Here is a 20,270-nt window from a genome sequence, read left to right as displayed (position 1 = left end):
GGAAATAAATTCGAAATGAGTTCCCAAGTATAGGCGTACCATACATTTTCTTAATGATTGAATCAAAAAACACATCAAAACCATCCATCCATCGCTCAGGTGAATTTTATTTTGTAAAATGGATCAAGACTAAAACAATTAGATAATAAATTAAAAATTTGGCAGTACACGTAAGGGAAATAAATTCGAAATGAGTTCTCAAGTATAGGCGTACCATACATTTTCTTAATGATTGAATCAAAAAACACATCAAAACCATCCATCCATCGCTGAGGTGAATTTTATTTTCTAAAATGGATCAAGACTAAAACAATTAAATAATAAATTAAAAATTTGGCAGTACACGTAAGGGAAATAAATTCGAAATGAGTTCCCAAGTATAGGCGTACCATACATTTTCTTAATGATTGAATCAAAAAACACATCAAAACCATCCATCCATCGCTCAGGTGAATTTTATTTTGTAAAATGGATCAAGACTAAAACAATTCGATAATAAATTAAAAATTTGGCAGTACACGTAAAGGAAATAAATTCGAAATGAGTTCCCAAGTATAGGCGTACCATACACTTTCTTAATGATTGAATCAAAAAACACATCAAAACCATCCATCCATCGCTGAGGTGAATTTTATTTTGTAAATTGAATCAAGACTAAAACAATTCGATAATAAATTAAAAATTTGGCAGTACACGTAAAGGAAATAAATTCGAAATGAGTTCCCAAGTATAGGCGTACCATACATTTTCTTAATGATTGAATCAAAAAACACATCAAAACCATCCATCCATCGCTGAGGTGAATTTTATTTTGTAAAATGAATCAAGACTAAAACAATTCGATAATAAATTAAAAATTTGGCAGTACACGTAAGGGAAATAAATTCGAAATGAGTTCCCAAGTATAGTCGTACCATACATTTTCTTAATGATTGAATCAAAAAACACATCAAAACCATCCATCCATCGCTGAGGTGAATTTTATTTTGTAAATTGAATCAAGACTAAAACAATTCGATAATAAATTAAAAATTTGGCAGTACACGTAAAGGAAATAAATTCGAAATGAGTTCCCAAGTATAGTCGTACCATACATTTTCTTAATGATTGAATCAAAAAACACATCAAAACCATCCATCCATCGCTGAGGTGAATTTTATTTTGTAAAATGAATCAAGACTAAAACAATTCGATAATAAATTAAAAATTTGGCAGTACACGTAAAGGAAATAAATTCGAAATGAGTTCCCAAGTATAGGCGTACCATACATTTTCTTAATGATTGAATCAAAAAACACATCAAAACCATCCATCCATCGCTGAGGTGAATTTTATTTTGTAAAATGAATCAAGACTAAAACAATTCGATAATAAATTAAAAATTTGGCAGTACACGTAAGGGAAATAAATTCGAAATGAGTTCCCAAGTATAGTCGTACCATACATTTTCTTAATGATTGAATCAAAAAACACATCAAAACCATCCATCCATCGCTGAGGTGAATTTTATTTTGTAAAATGAATCAAGACTAAAACAATTCGATAATAAATTAAAAATTTGGCAGTACACGTAAAGGAAATAAATTCGAAATGAGTTCCCAAGTATAGTCGTACCATACATTTTCTTAATGATTGAATCAAAAAACACATCAAAACCATCCATCCATCGCTCAGGTGAATTTTATTTTGTAAAATGGATCAAGACTAAAACAATTCGATAATAAATTAAAAATTTGGCAGTTCACGTAAAGGAAATAAATTCGAAATGAGTGCCCAAGTATAGGCGTACCATACATTTTCTTAATGATTGAATCAAAAAACACATCAAAACCATCCATCCATCGCTGAGGTGAATTTTATTTTCTAAAATGGATCAAGACTAAAACAATTAGATAATAAATTAAAAATTTGGCAGTACACGTAAGGGAAATAAATTCGAAATGAGTTCCCAAGTATAGGCGTACCATACATTTTCTTAATGATTGAATCAAAAAACACATCAAAACCATCCATCCATCGCTGAGGTGAATTTTATTTTGTAAATTGAATCAAGACTAAAACAATTCGATAATAAATTAAAAATTTGGCAGTACACGTAAAGGAAATAAATTCGAAATGAGTTCCCAAGTATAGGCGTACCATACATTTTCTTAATGATTGAATCAAAAAACACATCAAAACCATCCATCCATCGCTGAGGTGAATTTTATTTTGTAAATTGAATCAAGACTAAAACAATTCGATAATAAATTAAAAATTTGGCAGTACACGTAAAGGAAATAAATTCGAAATGAGTTCCCAAGTATAGGCGTACCATACATTTTCTTAATGATTGAATCAAAAAACACATCAAAACCATCCATCCATCGCTGAGGTGAATTTTATTTTGTAAAATGAATCAAGACTAAAACAATTCGATAATAAATTAAAAATTTGGCAGTACACGTAAGGGAAATAAATTCGAAATGAGTTCCCAAGTATAGTCGTACCATACATTTTCTTAATGATTGAATCAAAAAACACATCAAAACCATCCATCCATCGCTGAGGTGAATTTTATTTTGTAAATTGAATCAAGACTAAAACAATTCGATAATAAATTAAAAATTTGGCAGTACACGTAAAGGAAATAAATTCGAAATGAGTTCTCAAGTATAGGCGTACCATACATTTTCTAAATGATTGAATCAAAAAACACATCAAAACCATCCATCCATCGCTGAGGTGAATTTTATTTTGTAAATTGAATCAAGACTAAAACAATTCGATAATAAATTAAAAATTTGGCAGTACACGTAAAGGAAATAAATTCGAAATGAGTTCTCAAGTATAGGCGTACCATACATTTTCTTAATGATTGAATCAAAAAACACATCAAAACCATCCATCCATCGCTGAGGTGAATTTTATTTTGTAAATTGAATCAAGACTAAAACAATTCGATAATAAATTAAAAATTTGGCAGTACACGTAAAGGAAATAAATTCGAAATGAGTTCTCAAGTATAGGCGTACCATACATTTTCTAAATGATTGAATCAAAAAACACATCAAAACCATCCATCCATCGCTGAGGTGAATTTTATTTTGTAAATTGAATCAAGACTAAAACAATTCGATAATAAATTAAAAATTTGGCAGTACACGTAAAGGAAATAAATTCGAAATGAGTTCTCAAGTATAGGCGTACCATACATTTTCTAAATGATTGAATCAAAAAACACATCAAAACCATCCATCCATCGCTGAGGTGAATTTTATTTTGTAAATTGAATCAAGACTAAAACAATTCGATAATAAATTAAAAATTTGGCAGTACACGTAAAGGAAATAAATTCGAAATGAGTTCTCAAGTATAGGCGTACCATACATTTTCTAAATGATTGAATCAAAAAACACATCAAAACCATCCATCCATCGCTGAGGTGAATTTTATTTTGTAAATTGAATCAAGACTAAAACAATTCGATAATAAATTAAAAATTTGGCAGTACACGTAAGGGAAATAAATTCGAAATGAGTTCCCAAGTATAGGCGTACCATACATTTTCTAAATGATTGAATCAAAAAACACATCAAAACCATCCATCCATCGCTGAGGTGAATTTTATTTTGTAAATTGAATCAAGACTAAAACAATTCGATAATAAATTAAAAATTTGGCAGTACACGTAAAGGAAATAAATTCGAAATGAGTTCTCAAGTATAGGCGTACCATACATTTTCTTAATGATTGAATCAAAAAACACATCAAAACCATCCATCCATCGCTGAGGTGAATTTTATTTTGTAAATTGAATCAAGACTAAAACAATTCGATAATAAATTAAAAATTTGGCAGTACACGTAAAGGAAATAAATTCGAAATGAGTTCTCAAGTATAGGCGTACCATACATTTTCTAAATGATTGAATCAAAAAACACATCAAAACCATCCATCCATCGCTGAGGTGAATTTTATTTTGTAAATTGAATCAAGACTAAAACAATTCGATAATAAATTAAAAATTTGGCAGTACACGTAAAGGAAATAAATTCGAAATGAGTTCTCAAGTATAGGCGTACCATACATTTTCTTAATGATTGAATCAAAAAACACATCAAAACCATCCATCCATCGCTGAGGTGAATTTTATTTTGTAAATTGAATCAAGACTAAAACAATTCGATAATAAATTAAAAATTTGGCAGTACACGTAAAGGAAATAAATTCGAAATGAGTTCTCAAGTATAGGCGTACCATACATTTTCTAAATGATTGAATCAAAAAACACATCAAAACCATCCATCCATCGCTGAGGTGAATTTTATTTTGTAAATTGAATCAAGACTAAAACAATTCGATAATAAATTAAAAATTTGGCAGTACACGTAAAGGAAATAAATTCGAAATGAGTTCTCAAGTATAGGCGTACCATACATTTTCTAAATGATTGAATCAAAAAACACATCAAAACCATCCATCCATCGCTGAGGTGAATTTTATTTTGTAAATTGAATCAAGACTAAAACAATTCGATAATAAATTAAAAATTTGGCAGTACACGTAAGGGAAATAAATTCGAAATGAGTTCCCAAGTATAGGCGTACCATACATTTTCTAAATGATTGAATCAAAAAACACATCAAAACCATCCATCCATCGCTGAGGTGAATTTTATTTTGTAAATTGAATCAAGACTAAAACAATTCCATAATAAATTAAAAATTTGGCAGTACACGTAAAGGAAATAAATTCGAAATGAGTTCTCAAGTATAGGCGTACCATACATTTTCTTAATGATTGAATCAAAAAACACATCAAAACCATCCATCCATCGCTGAGGTGAATTTTATTTTCTAAAATGGATCAAGACTAAAACAATTAGATAATAAATTAAAAATTTGGCAGTACACGTAAAGGAAATAAATTCGAATTGAGTTCCCAAGTATAGGCGTACCATACATTTTCTAAATGATTGAATCAAAAAACACATCAAAACCATCCATCCATCGCTGAGGTGAATTTTATTTTGTAAATTGAATCAAGACTAAAACAATTCGATAATAAATTAAAAATTTGGCAGTACACGTAAAGGAAATAAATTCGAAATGAGTTCTCAAGTATAGGCGTACCATACATTTTCTAAATGATTGAATCAAAAAACACATCAAAACCATCCATCCATCGCTGAGGTGAATTTTATTTTGTAAATTGAATCAAGACTAAAACAATTCGATAATAAATTAAAAATTTGGCAGTACACGTAAGGGAAATAAATTCGAAATGAGTTCCCAAGTATAGGCGTACCATACATTTTCTAAATGATTGAATCAAAAAACACATCAAAACCATCCATCCATCGCTGAGGTGAATTTTATTTTGTAAATTGAATCAAGACTAAAACAATTCGATAATAAATTAAAAATTTGGCAGTACACGTAAAGGAAATAAATTCGAAATGAGTTCTCAAGTATAGGCGTACCATACATTTTCTTAATGATTGAATCAAAAAACACATCAAAACCATCCATCCATCGCTGAGGTGAATTTTATTTTCTAAAATGGATCAAGACTAAAACAATTAGATAATAAATTAAAAATTTGGCAGTACACGTAAAGGAAATAAATTCGAATTGAGTTCCCAAGTATAGGCGTACCATACATTTTCTTAATGATTGAATCAAAAAACACATCAAAACCATCCATCCATCGCTGAGGTGAATTTTATTTTCTAAAATGGATCAAGACAAAAACAATTAGATAATAAATTAAAAATTTGGCAGTACACGTAAGGGAAATAAATTCGAAATGAGTTCCCAAGTATAGGCGTACCATACATTTTCTTAATGATTGAATCAAAAAACACATCAAAACCATCCATCCATCGCTAAGGTGAATTTTATTTTGTAAAATGGATCAAGACTAAAACAATTAGATAATAAATTAAAAATTTGGCAGTACACGTAAGGGAAATAAATTCGAAATGAGTTCCCAAGTATAGGCGTACCATACATTTTCTTAATGATTGAATCAAAAAACACATCAAAACCATCCATCCATCGCTAAGGTGAATTTTATTTTGTAAAATGGATCAAGACAAAAACAATTAGATAATAAATTAAAAATTTGGCAGTACACGTAAGGGAAATAAATTCGAAATGAGTTCCCAAGTATAGGCGTACCATACATTTTCTTAATGATTGAATCAAAAAACACATCAAAACCATCCATCCATCGCTCAGGTGAATTTTATTTTGTAAAATGGATCAAGACTAAAACAATTAGATAATAAATTAAAAATTTGGCAGTACACGTAAGGGAAATAAATTCGAAATGAGTTCTCAAGTATAGGCGTACCATACATTTTCTTAATGATTGAATCAAAAAACACATCAAAACCATCCATCCATCGCTGAGGTGAATTTTATTTTCTAAAATGGATCAAGACTAAAACAATTAGATAATAAATTAAAAATTTGGCAGTACACGTAAGGGAAATAAATTCGAAATGAGTTCCCAAGTATAGGCGTACCATACATTTTCTTAATGATTGAATCAAAAAACACATCAAAACCATCCATCCATCGCTGAGGTGAATTTTATTTTGTAAATTGAATCAAGACTAAAACAATTCGATAATAAATTAAAAATTTGGCAGTACACGTAAAGGAAATAAATTCGAAATGAGTTCCCAAGTATAGGCGTACCATACATTTTCTTAATGATTGAATCAAAAAACACATCAAAACCATCCATCCATCGCTGAGGTGAATTTTATTTTGTAAATTGAATCAAGACTAAAACAATTCGATAATAAATTAAAAATTTGGCAGTACACGTAAAGGAAATAAATTCGAAATGAGTTCCCAAGTATAGGCGTACCATACATTTTCTTAATGATTGAATCAAAAAACACATCAAAACCATCCATCCATCGCTAAGGTGAATTTTATTTTGTAAAATGGATCAAGACAAAAACAATTAGATAATAAATTAAAAATTTGGCAGTACACGTAAAGGAAATAAATTCGAAATGAGTTCCCAAGTATAGGCGTACCATACATTTTCTTAATGATTGAATCAAAAAACACATCAAAACCATCCATCCATCGCTGAGGTGAATTTTATTTTGTAAAATGAATCAAGACTAAAACAATTCGATAATAAATTAAAAATTTGGCAGTACACGTAAGGGAAATAAATTCGAAATGAGTTCCCAAGTATAGTCGTACCATACATTTTCTTAATGATTGAATCAAAAAACACATCAAAACCATCCATCCATCGCTGAGGTGAATTTTATTTTGTAAATTGAATCAAGACTAAAACAATTCGATAATAAATTAAAAATTTGGCAGTACACGTAAAGGAAATAAATTCGAAATGAGTTCTCAAGTATAGGCGTACCATACATTTTCTAAATGATTGAATCAAAAAACACATCAAAACCATCCATCCATCGCTGAGGTGAATTTTATTTTGTAAATTGAATCAAGACTAAAACAATTCGATAATAAATTAAAAATTTGGCAGTACACGTAAAGGAAATAAATTCGAAATGAGTTCTCAAGTATAGGCGTACCATACATTTTCTTAATGATTGAATCAAAAAACACATCAAAACCATCCATCCATCGCTGAGGTGAATTTTATTTTGTAAATTGAATCAAGACTAAAACAATTCGATAATAAATTAAAAATTTGGCAGTACACGTAAAGGAAATAAATTCGAAATGAGTTCCCAAGTATAGGCGTACCATACATTTTCTTAATGATTGAATCAAAAAACACATCAAAACCATCCATCCATCGCTGAGGTGAATTTTATTTTGTAAATTGAATCAAGACTAAAACAATTCGATAATAAATTAAAAATTTGGCAGTACACGTAAAGGAAATAAATTCGAAATGAGTTCCCAAGTATAGGCGTACCATACATTTTCTTAATGATTGAATCAAAAAACACATCAAAACCATCCATCCATCGCTAAGGTGAATTTTATTTTGTAAAATGGATCAAGACAAAAACAATTAGATAATAAATTAAAAATTTGGCAGTACACGTAAAGGAAATAAATTCGAAATGAGTTCCCAAGTATAGGCGTACCATACATTTTCTTAATGATTGAATCAAAAAACACATCAAAACCATCCATCCATCGCTGAGGTGAATTTTATTTTGTAAAATGAATCAAGACTAAAACAATTCGATAATAAATTAAAAATTTGGCAGTACACGTAAGGGAAATAAATTCGAAATGAGTTCCCAAGTATAGTCGTACCATACATTTTCTTAATGATTGAATCAAAAAACACATCAAAACCATCCATCCATCGCTGAGGTGAATTTTATTTTGTAAATTGAATCAAGACTAAAACAATTCGATAATAAATTAAAAATTTGGCAGTACACGTAAAGGAAATAAATTCGAAATGAGTTCTCAAGTATAGGCGTACCATACATTTTCTAAATGATTGAATCAAAAAACACATCAAAACCATCCATCCATCGCTGAGGTGAATTTTATTTTGTAAATTGAATCAAGACTAAAACAATTCGATAATAAATTAAAAATTTGGCAGTACACGTAAAGGAAATAAATTCGAAATGAGTTCCCAAGTATAGGCGTACCATACATTTTCTTAATGATTGAATCAAAAAACACATCAAAACCATCCATCCATCGCTGAGGTGAATTTTATTTTGTAAATTGAATCAAGACTAAAACAATTCGATAATAAATTAAAAATTTGGCAGTACACGTAAAGGAAATAAATTCGAAATGAGTTCCCAAGTATAGGCGTACCATACATTTTCTTAATGATTGAATCAAAAAACACATCAAAACCATCCATCCATCGCTAAGGTGAATTTTATTTTGTAAAATGGATCAAGACAAAAACAATTAGATAATAAATTAAAAATTTGGCAGTACACGTAAAGGAAATAAATTCGAAATGAGTTCCCAAGTATAGGCGTACCATACATTTTCTTAATGATTGAATCAAAAAACACATCAAAACCATCCATCCATCGCTGAGGTGAATTTTATTTTGTAAAATGAATCAAGACTAAAACAATTCGATAATAAATTAAAAATTTGGCAGTACACGTAAGGGAAATAAATTCGAAATGAGTTCCCAAGTATAGTCGTACCATACATTTTCTTAATGATTGAATCAAAAAACACATCAAAACCATCCATCCATCGCTGAGGTGAATTTTATTTTGTAAATTGAATCAAGACTAAAACAATTCGATAATAAATTAAAAATTTGGCAGTACACGTAAAGGAAATAAATTCGAAATGAGTTCTCAAGTATAGGCGTACCATACATTTTCTAAATGATTGAATCAAAAAACACATCAAAACCATCCATCCATCGCTGAGGTGAATTTTATTTTGTAAATTGAATCAAGACTAAAACAATTCGATAATAAATTAAAAATTTGGCAGTACACGTAAAGGAAATAAATTCGAAATGAGTTCTCAAGTATAGGCGTACCATACATTTTCTAAATGATTGAATCAAAAAACACATCAAAACCATCCATCCATCGCTGAGGTGAATTTTATTTTGTAAATTGAATCAAGACTAAAACAATTCGATAATAAATTAAAAATTTGGCAGTACACGTAAAGGAAATAAATTCGAAATGAGTTCTCAAGTATAGGCGTACCATACATTTTCTAAATGATTGAATCAAAAAACACATCAAAACCATCCATCCATCGCTGAGGTGAATTTTATTTTGTAAATTGAATCAAGACTAAAACAATTCGATAATAAATTAAAAATTTGGCAGTACACGTAAAGGAAATAAATTCGAAATGAGTTCTCAAGTATAGGCGTACCATACATTTTCTAAATGATTGAATCAAAAAACACATCAAAACCATCCATCCATCGCTGAGGTGAATTTTATTTTGTAAATTGAATCAAGACTAAAACAATTCGATAATAAATTAAAAATTTGGCAGTACACGTAAGGGAAATAAATTCGAAATGAGTTCCCAAGTATAGGCGTACCATACATTTTCTAAATGATTGAATCAAAAAACACATCAAAACCATCCATCCATCGCTGAGGTGAATTTTATTTTGTAAATTGAATCAAGACTAAAACAATTCGATAATAAATTAAAAATTTGGCAGTACACGTAAAGGAAATAAATTCGAAATGAGTTCTCAAGTATAGGCGTACCATACATTTTCTTAATGATTGAATCAAAAAACACATCAAAACCATCCATCCATCGCTGAGGTGAATTTTATTTTGTAAATTGAATCAAGACTAAAACAATTCGATAATAAATTAAAAATTTGGCAGTACACGTAAAGGAAATAAATTCGAAATGAGTTCTCAAGTATAGGCGTACCATACATTTTCTTAATGATTGAATCAAAAAACACATCAAAACCATCCATCCATCGCTGAGGTGAATTTTATTTTGTAAAATGAATCAAGACTAAAACAATTCGATAATAAATTAAAAATTTGGCAGTACACGTAAGGGAAATAAATTCGAAATGAGTTCCCAAGTATAGTCGTACCATACATTTTCTTAATGATTGAATCAAAAAACACATCAAAACCATCCATCCATCGCTGAGGTGAATTTTATTTTGTAAATTGAATCAAGACTAAAACAATTCGATAATAAATTAAAAATTTGGCAGTACACGTAAAGGAAATAAATTCGAAATGAGTTCTCAAGTATAGGCGTACCATACATTTTCTAAATGATTGAATCAAAAAACACATCAAAACCATCCATCCATCGCTGAGGTGAATTTTATTTTGTAAATTGAATCAAGACTAAAACAATTCGATAATAAATTAAAAATTTGGCAGTACACGTAAAGGAAATAAATTCGAAATGAGTTATCAAGTATAGGCGTACCATACATTTTCTAAATGATTGAATCAAAAAACACATCAAAACCATCCATCCATCGCTGAGGTTAATTTTATTTTGTAAATTGAATCAAGACTAAAACAATTCGATAATAAATTAAAAATTTGGCAGTACACGTAAAGGAAATAAATTCGAAATGAGTTCTCAAGTATAGGCGTACCATACATTTTCTTAATGATTGAATCAAAAAACATATCAAAACCATCCATCCATCGCTGAGGTGAATTTTATTTTGTAAAATGAATCAAGACTAAAACAATTAGATAATAAATTAAAAATTTGGCAGTACACGTAAGGGAAATAAATTCGAATTGAGCTCCCAAGTATAGGCGTACCATACATTTTCTTAATGATTGAATCAAAAAACACATCAAAACCATCCATCCATCGCTGAGGTGAATTTTATTTTGTAAAATGGATCAAGACTAAAACAATTAGATAATAAATTAAAAATTTGGCAGTACACGTAAGGGAAATAAATTCGAAATGAGTTCCCAAGTATAGGCGTACCATACATTTTCTAAATGATTGAATCAAAAAACACATCAAAACCATCCATCCATCGCTGAGGTGAATTTTATTTTGTAAAATGGATCAAGACAAAAACAATTAGATAATAAATTAAAAATTTGGCAGTACACGTAAGGGAAATAAATTCGAAATGAGTTCCCAAGTATAGGCGTACCATACATTTTCTTAATGATTGAATCAAAAAACACATCAAAACCATCCATCCATCGCTAAGGTGAATTTTATTTTGTAAAATGGATCAAGACTAAAACAATTAGATAATAAATTAAAAATTTGGCAGTACACGTAAGGGAAATAAATTCGAAATGAGTTCCCAAGTATAGGCGTACCATACATTTTCTTAATGATTGAATCAAAAAACACATCAAAACCATCCATCCATCGCTAAGGTGAATTTTATTTTGTAAAATGGATCAAGACAAAAACAATTAGATAATAAATTAAAAATTTGTCAGTACACGTAAGGGAAATAAATTCGAAATGAGTTCCCAAGTATAGGCGTACCATACATTTTCTTAATGATTGAATCAAAAAACACATCAAAACCATCCATCCATCGCTGAGGTGAATTTTATTTTGTAAAATGGATCAAGACTAAAACAATTAGATAATAAATTAAAAATTTGGCAGTACACGTAAGGGAAATAAATTCGAAATGAGTTCCCAAGTATAGGCGTACCATACATTTTCTTAATGATTGAATCAAAAAACACATCAAAACCATCCATCCATCGCTGAGGTGAATTTTATTTTGTAAAATGAATCAAGACTAAAACAATTAGATAATAAATTAAAAATTTGGCGGTACACGTAAGGGAAATAAATTCGAAATGAGTTCCCAAGTATAGGCGTACCATACATTTTCTTAATGATTGAATCAAAAAACACATCAAAACCATCCATCCATCGCTCAGGTGAATTTTATTTTGTAAAATGGATCAAGACTAAAACAATTAGATAATAAATTAAAAATTTGGCAGTACACGTAAGGGAAATAAATTCGAAATGAGTTCTCAAGTATAGGCGTACCATACATTTTCTTAATGATTGAATCAAAAAACACATCAAAACCATCCATCCATCGCTGAGGTGAATTTTATTTTCTAAAATGGATCAAGACTAAAACAATTAAATAATAAATTAAAAATTTGGCAGTACACGTAAGGGAAATAAATTCGAAATGAGTTCCCAAGTATAGGCGTACCATACATTTTCTTAATGATTGAATCAAAAAACACATCAAAACCATCCATCCATCGCTGAGGTGAATTTTATTTTGTAAATTGAATCAAGACTAAAACAATTCGATAATAAATTAAAAATTTGGCAGTACACGTAAAGGAAATAAATTCGAAATGAGTTCCCAAGTATAGGCGTACCATACATTTTCTTAATGATTGAATCAAAAAACACATCAAAACCATCCACCCATCGCTGAGGTGAATTTTATTTTGTAAAATGAATCAAGACTAAAACAATTCGATAATAAATTAAAAATTTGGCAGTACACGTAAGGGAAATAAATTCGAAATGAGTTCCCAAGTATAGGCGTACCATACATTTTCTAAATGATTGAATCAAAAAACACATCAAAACCATCCATCCATCGCTGAGGTGAATTTTATTTTGTAAATTGAATCAAGACTAAAACAATTCGATAATAAATTAAAAATTTGGCAGTACACGTAAAGGAAATAAATTCGAAATGAGTTCTCAAGTATAGGCGTACCATACATTTTCTTAATGATTGAATCAAAAAACACATCAAAACCATCCATCCATCGCTGAGGTGAATTTTATTTTCTAAAATGGATCAAGACTAAAACAATTAGATAATAAATTAAAAATTTGGCAGTTCACGTAAGGGAAATAAATTCGAAATGAGTTCCCAAGTATAGGCGTACCATACATTTTCTTAATGATTGAATCAAAAAACACATCAAAACCATCCACCCATCGCTGAGGTGAATTTTATTTTGTAAAATGAATCAAGACTAAAACAATTCGATAATAAATTAAAAATTTGGCAGTACACGTAAGGGAAATAAATTCGAAATGAGTTCCCAAGTATAGGCGTACCATACATTTTCTAAATGATTGAATCAAAAAACACATCAAAACCATCCATCCATCGCTGAGGTGAATTTTATTTTGTAAAATGGATCAAGACAAAAACAATTAGATAATAAATTAAAAATTTGGCAGTACACGTAAGGGAAATAAATTCGAAATGAGTTCCCAAGTATAGGCGTACCATACATTTTCTTAATGATTGAATCAAAAAACACATCAAAACCATCCATCCATCGCTAAGGTGAATTTTATTTTGTAAAATGGATCAAGACAAAAACAATTAGATAATAAATTAAAAATTTGGCAGTACACGTAAGGGAAATAAATTCGAAATGAGTTCCCAAGTATAGGCGTACCATACATTTTCTTAATGATTGAATCAAAAAACACATCAAAACCATCCATCCATCGCTGAGGTGAATTTTATTTTGTAAAATGGATCAAGACTAAAACAATTAGATAATAAATTAAAAATTTGGCAGTACACGTAAGGGAAATAAATTCGAAATGAGTTCCCAAGTATAGGCGTACCATACATTTTCTTAATGATTGAATCAAAAAACACATCAAAACCATCCATCCATCGCTGAGGTGAATTTTATTTTGTAAAATGAATCAAGACTAAAACAATTCGATAATAAATTAAAAATTTGGCAGTACACGTAAGGGAAATAAATTCGAAATGAGTTCTCAAGTATAGGCGTACCATACATTTTCTTAATGATTGAATCAAAAAACACATCAAAACCATCCATCCATCGCTGAGGTGAATTTTATTTTGTAAAATGAATCAAGACTAAAACAATTAGATAATAAATTAAAAATTTGGCAGTACACGTAAGGGAAATAAATTCGAAATGAGTTCCCAAGTATAGGCGTACCATACATTTTCTTAATGATTGAATCAAAAAACACATCAAAACCATCCATCCATCGCTGAGGTGAATTTTATTTTGTAAAATGGATCAAGACAAAAACAATTAGATAATAAATTAAAAATTTGGCAGTACACGTAAGGGAAATAAATTCGAAATGAGTTCCCAAGTATAGTCGTACCATACATTTTCTTAATGATTGAATCAAAAAACACATCAAAACCATCCATCCATCGCTGAGGTGAATTTTATTTTGTAAAATGGATCAAGACTAAAACAATTAGATAATAAATTAAAAATTTGGCAGTACACGTAAGGGAAATAAATTCGAAATGAGTTCCCAAGTATAGTCGTACCATACATTTTCTTAATGATTGAATCAAAAAACACATCAAAACCATCCATCCATCGCTGAGGTGAATTTTATTTTGTAAAATGAATCAGGACTAAAACAATTCGATAATAAATTAAAAATTTGGCAGTACACGTAAGGGAAATAAATTCGAAATGAGTTCCCAAGTATAGGCGTACCATACATTTTCTTAATGATTGAATCAAAAAACACATCAAAACCATCCATCCATCGCTGAGGTGAATTTTATTTTGTAAAATGAATCAAGACTAAAACAATTCGATAATAAATTAAAAATTTGGCAGTACACGTAAGGGAAATAAATTCGAAATGAGTTCTCAAGTATAGGCGTACCATACATTTTCTTAATGATTGAATCAAAAAACACATCAAAACCATCCATCCATCGCTGAGGTGAATTTTATTTTGTAAAATGAATCAAGACTAAAACAATTAGATAATAAATTAAAAATTTGGCAGTACACGTAAGGGACATAAATTCGAAATGAGTTCCCAAGTATAGGCGTACCATACATTTTCTTAATGATTGAATCAAAAAACACATCAAAACCATCCATCCATCGCTGAGGTGAATTTTATTTTGTAAAATGGATCAAGACAAAAACAATTAGATAATAAATTAAAAATTTGGCAGTACACGTAAGGGAAATAAATTCGAAATGAGTTCCCAAGTATAGTCGTACCATACATTTTCTTAATGATTGAATCAAAAAACACATCAAAACCATCCATCCATCGCTGAGGTGAATTTTATTTTGTAAAATGGATCAAGACTAAAACAATTAGATAATAAATTAAAAATTTGGCAGTACACGTAAGGGAAATAAATTCGAAATGAGTTCCCAAGTATAGGCGTACCATACATTTTCTTAATGATTGAATCAAAAAACACATCAAAACCATCCATCCATCGCTGAGGTGAATTTTATTTTGTAAAATGGATCAAGACTAAAACAATTAGATAATAAATTAAAAATTTGGCAGTACACGTAAGGGAAATAAGTTCGAAATGAGTTCCCAAGTATAGGCGTACCATACGTTTTCTTAATGATTGAATCAAAAAACACATCAAAACCATCCATCCATCGCTGAGGTGAATTTTATTTTGTAAAATGAATCAAGACAAAAACAATTCGATAATAAATTTAAAATTTGGCAGTACACGTAAGGGAAATAAATTCGAAATGAGTTCTCAAGTATAGGCGTACCATACATTTTCTTAATGATTGAATCAAAAAACACATCAAAACCATCCATCCATCGCTGAGGTGAATTTTATTTTGTAAAATGGATCAAGACTAAAACAATTAGATAATAAATTAAAAATTTGGCAGTACACGTAAGGGAAATAAATTCGAAATGAGTTCCCAAGTATAGGCGTACCATACATTTTCTTAATGATTGAATCAAAAAACACATCAAAACCATCCATCCATCGCTGAGGTGAATTTTATTTTGTAAAATGAATCAAGACTAAAACAATTAGATAACAAATTAAAAATTTGGCAGTACACGTAAGGGAAATAAATTCGAAATGAGTTCCCAAGTATAGGCGTACCATACATTTTCTTAGTGATTGAATCAAAAAACACATCAAAACCATCCATCCATCGCTAAGGTGAATTTTATTTTGTAAAATGGATCAAGACTAAAACAATTAGATAATAAATTAAAAATTTGGCAGTACACGTAAGGGAAATAAATTCGAAATGAGTTCCCAAGTATAGGCGTACCATACATTTTCTTAATGATTGAATCAAAAAACATATCAAAACCATCCATCCATCGCTGAGGTGAATTTTATTTTGTAAAATGAATCAAAACTAAAACAATTAGATAATAAGTTAAAAATTTGGCAGTACACGTAAGGGAAATAAATTCGAAATGAGTTCCCAAGTATAGGCGTACCATACATTTTCTTAATGATTGAATCAAAAAACACATCAAAACCATCCATCCATCGCTGAGGTGAATTTTATTTTGTAAAATGGATCAAGACTAAAACAATTAGATAATAAATTAAAAATTTGGCAGTACACGTAAGGGAAATAAATTCGAAATGAGTTCCCAAGTATAGGCGTACCATACATTTTCTTAATGATTGAATCAAAAAACACATCAAAACCATCCATCCATCGCTGAGGTGAATTTTATTTTGTAAAATGGATCAAGACTAAAACAATTAGATAATAAATTAAAAATTTGGCAGTACACGTAAGGGAAATAAATTCGAAATGAGTTCCCAAGTATAGGCGTACCATACATTTTCTTAATGATTGAATCAAAAAACACATCAAAACCATCCATCCATCGATGAGGTGAATTTTATTTTGTAAAATGAATCAAGACTAAAACAATTAGATAACAAATTAAAAATTTGGCAGTACACGTAAGGGAAATAAATTCGAAATGAGTTCCCAAGTATAGGCGTACCATACAATTTTCTTAATGATTGAATCAAAAAACACATCAAAACCATCCATCCATCGCTGAGGTGAATTTTATTTTGTAAAATGGATCAAGACTAAAACAATTAGATAATAAATTAAAAATTTGGCAGTCCACGTAAGGGAAATAAATTCGAATTGAGTTCCCAAGTATGGGCGTACCATACATTTTCTTAATGATTGAATCAAAAAACATATCAAAACCATCCATCCATCGCTGAGGTGAATTTCATTTTGTAAAATGAATCAAAACTAAAACAATTAGATAATAAGTTAAAAATTTGGCAGTACATGTAAGGGAAATAAATTCGAAATGAGTTCCCAAGTATAGGCGTACCATACATTTTCTTAATGATTGAATCAAAAAACACATCGAAACCATCCATCCATCGCTGAGGTGAATTTTATTTTGTAAAATGGATCAAGACTAAAACAATTAGATAATAAATTAAAAATTTGGCAGTACACGTAAGGGAAATAAATTCGAAATGAGTTCCCAAGTATAGGCGTACCATACATTTTCTTAATGATTGAATCAAAAAACATATCAAAACCATCCATCCATCGCTGAGGTGAATTTTATTTTGTAAAATGGATCAAGACTAAAACAATTAGATAATAAATTAAAAATTTGGCAGTACACGTAAGGGAAATAAATTCGAATTGAGTTCCCAAGTACTGGCGTACCATACATTTTCTTAATGATTGAATCAAAAAACATATCAAAACCATCCATCCATCGCTGAGGTGAATTTTATTTTGTAAAATGGATCAAGACTAAAACAATTAGATAATAAATTAAAAATTTGGCAGTACACGTAAGGGAAATAAATTCGAATTGAGTTCCCAAGTATAGGCTTAGCATACATTTTCTTAATGATTGAATCAAAAAAAACATAAAAACCATCCATCCATCGCTGAGGTGAATTTTATTTTGTAAAATGGATCAAGACTAAAAAAATTAGATAATAAATTAAAAATTTGGCAGTACACGTAAGGGAAATAAATTCGAATTGAGTTCCCAAGTATAGGCTTAGCATACATTTTCTTAATGATTGAATCAAAAAACATATCAAAACCATCCATCCATCGCTGAGGTGAATTTTATTTTGTAAAATGAATCAAAACTAAAACAATTAGATAATAAGTTAAAAATTTGGCAGTACACGTAAGGGAAATAAATTCGAAATGAGTTCCCAAGTATAGGCGTACCATACATTTTCTTAATGATTGAATCAAAAAACATATCAAAACCATCCATCCATCGCTGAGGTGAATTTTATTTTGTAACATGGATCAAGACTAAAACAATTAGATTATAAATTAAAAATTTGGCAGTACACGTAAGGGAAATAAATTCGAAATGAGTTCCCAAGTATAGGCGTACCATACATTTTCTTAATGATTGAATCAAAAAAAATATCAAAACCATCCATCCATCGCTGAGGTGAATTTTATTTTGTAACATGGATCAAGACTAAAACAATTAGATTATAAATTAAAAATTTGGCAGTACACGTAAGGGAAATAAATTCGAATTGAGTTCCCAAGTATAGGCGTACCATACATTTTCTTAATGATTGAATCAAAAAACATATCAAAACCATCCATCCATCGCTGAGGTGAATTTTATTTTGTAACATGGATCAAGACTAAAACAATTAGATTATAAATTAAAAATTTGGCAGTACACGTAAGGGAAATAAATTCGAATTGAGTTCCCAAGTACTGGCGTACCATACATTTTCTTAATGATTGAATCAAAAAACATATCAAAACCATCCATCCATCGCTGAGGTGAATTTTATTTTGTAAAATGGATCAAGACTAAAACAATTAGATAATAAATTAAAAATTTGGCAGTACACGTAAGGGAAATAAATTCGAATTGAGTTCCCAAGTATAGGCTTAGCATACATTTTCTTAATGATTGAATCAAAAAAAACATAAAAACCATCCATCCATCGCTGAGGTGAATTTTATTTTGTAAAATGGATCAAGACTAAAAAAATTAGATAATAAATTAAAAATTTGGGCAGTACACGTAAGGGAAATAAATTCGAATTGAGTTCCCAAGTACTGGCGTACCATACATTTTCTTAATGATTGAATCAAAAAACATATCAAAACCATCCATCCATCGCTGAGGTGAATTTTATTTTGTAAAATGAATCAATACTAAAACAATTAGATAATAAATTAAAAATTTGGCAGTACACGTAAGGGAAATAAATTCGAAATTGAGCTTCCCAAGTATAGGCGTACCATACATTTTCTTAATGATTGAATCAAAAAACACATCAAAACCATCCATCCATCGCTGAGGTGAATTTTATTTTGTAAAATGGATCAAGACTAAAACAATTAGATAATAAATAAAAATTTGGCAGTACACGTAAGGGAAATAAATTCGAAATGAGTTCCCAAGTATAGGCTTAGCATACATTTTCTTAATGATTGAATCAAAAAAACATATCAAAACCATCCATCCATCGCTGAGGTGAATTTTATTTTGTAAAATGGATCAAGACTAAAACAATTAGATAATAAAATTAAAAATTTGGCAGTACACGTAAGGGAAATAAATTCGAAATGAGTTCCCAAGTATAGGCTTAGCCATACATTTTCTTAATGATTGAATCAAAAAACATCAAAACCATCCCATCGCTGAGGTGAATTTTATTTTGTAAAATGGATCAAGAAAACAATTAGATAAATAAATTAAAAATTTGGCAGTAACGTAAGGGAAATAAATTCGAAATGAGTTCCAAGTATAGCGCTTACCATACATTTTCTTAATGATTGAATCAAAAAAACACATCAAAACCATCCATCCATCGCTGAGGTGAATTTTATTTTGTAAAATGGATCAAGACTAAAACAATTAGATAATAAATTAAAAATTTGGCAGTACAGTAAGGGAAATAAATTCGAAATAAACTGTGTGCTTTAAGTTGCTTTGTAAATGTTGTGTTGCTGATGCGGGCAGGATCTCTACTCTTAAACTGTGTGCTTTAAGTTGCTTTGTAAATGTTGTGTTGCTGATGCGGGCAGGATCTCTACTCTT

The sequence above is a fragment of the Bradysia coprophila genome (assembly GCF_014529535.1).
Source record: "Bradysia coprophila strain Holo2 chromosome X unlocalized genomic scaffold, BU_Bcop_v1 contig_12, whole genome shotgun sequence".
In the NCBI taxonomy this organism is placed as follows: domain Eukaryota; kingdom Metazoa; phylum Arthropoda; class Insecta; order Diptera; family Sciaridae; genus Bradysia; species Bradysia coprophila.
The sequence above is the reverse complement of the archived record's forward strand: the minus strand, read 5'-3'. Positions refer to the sequence as shown.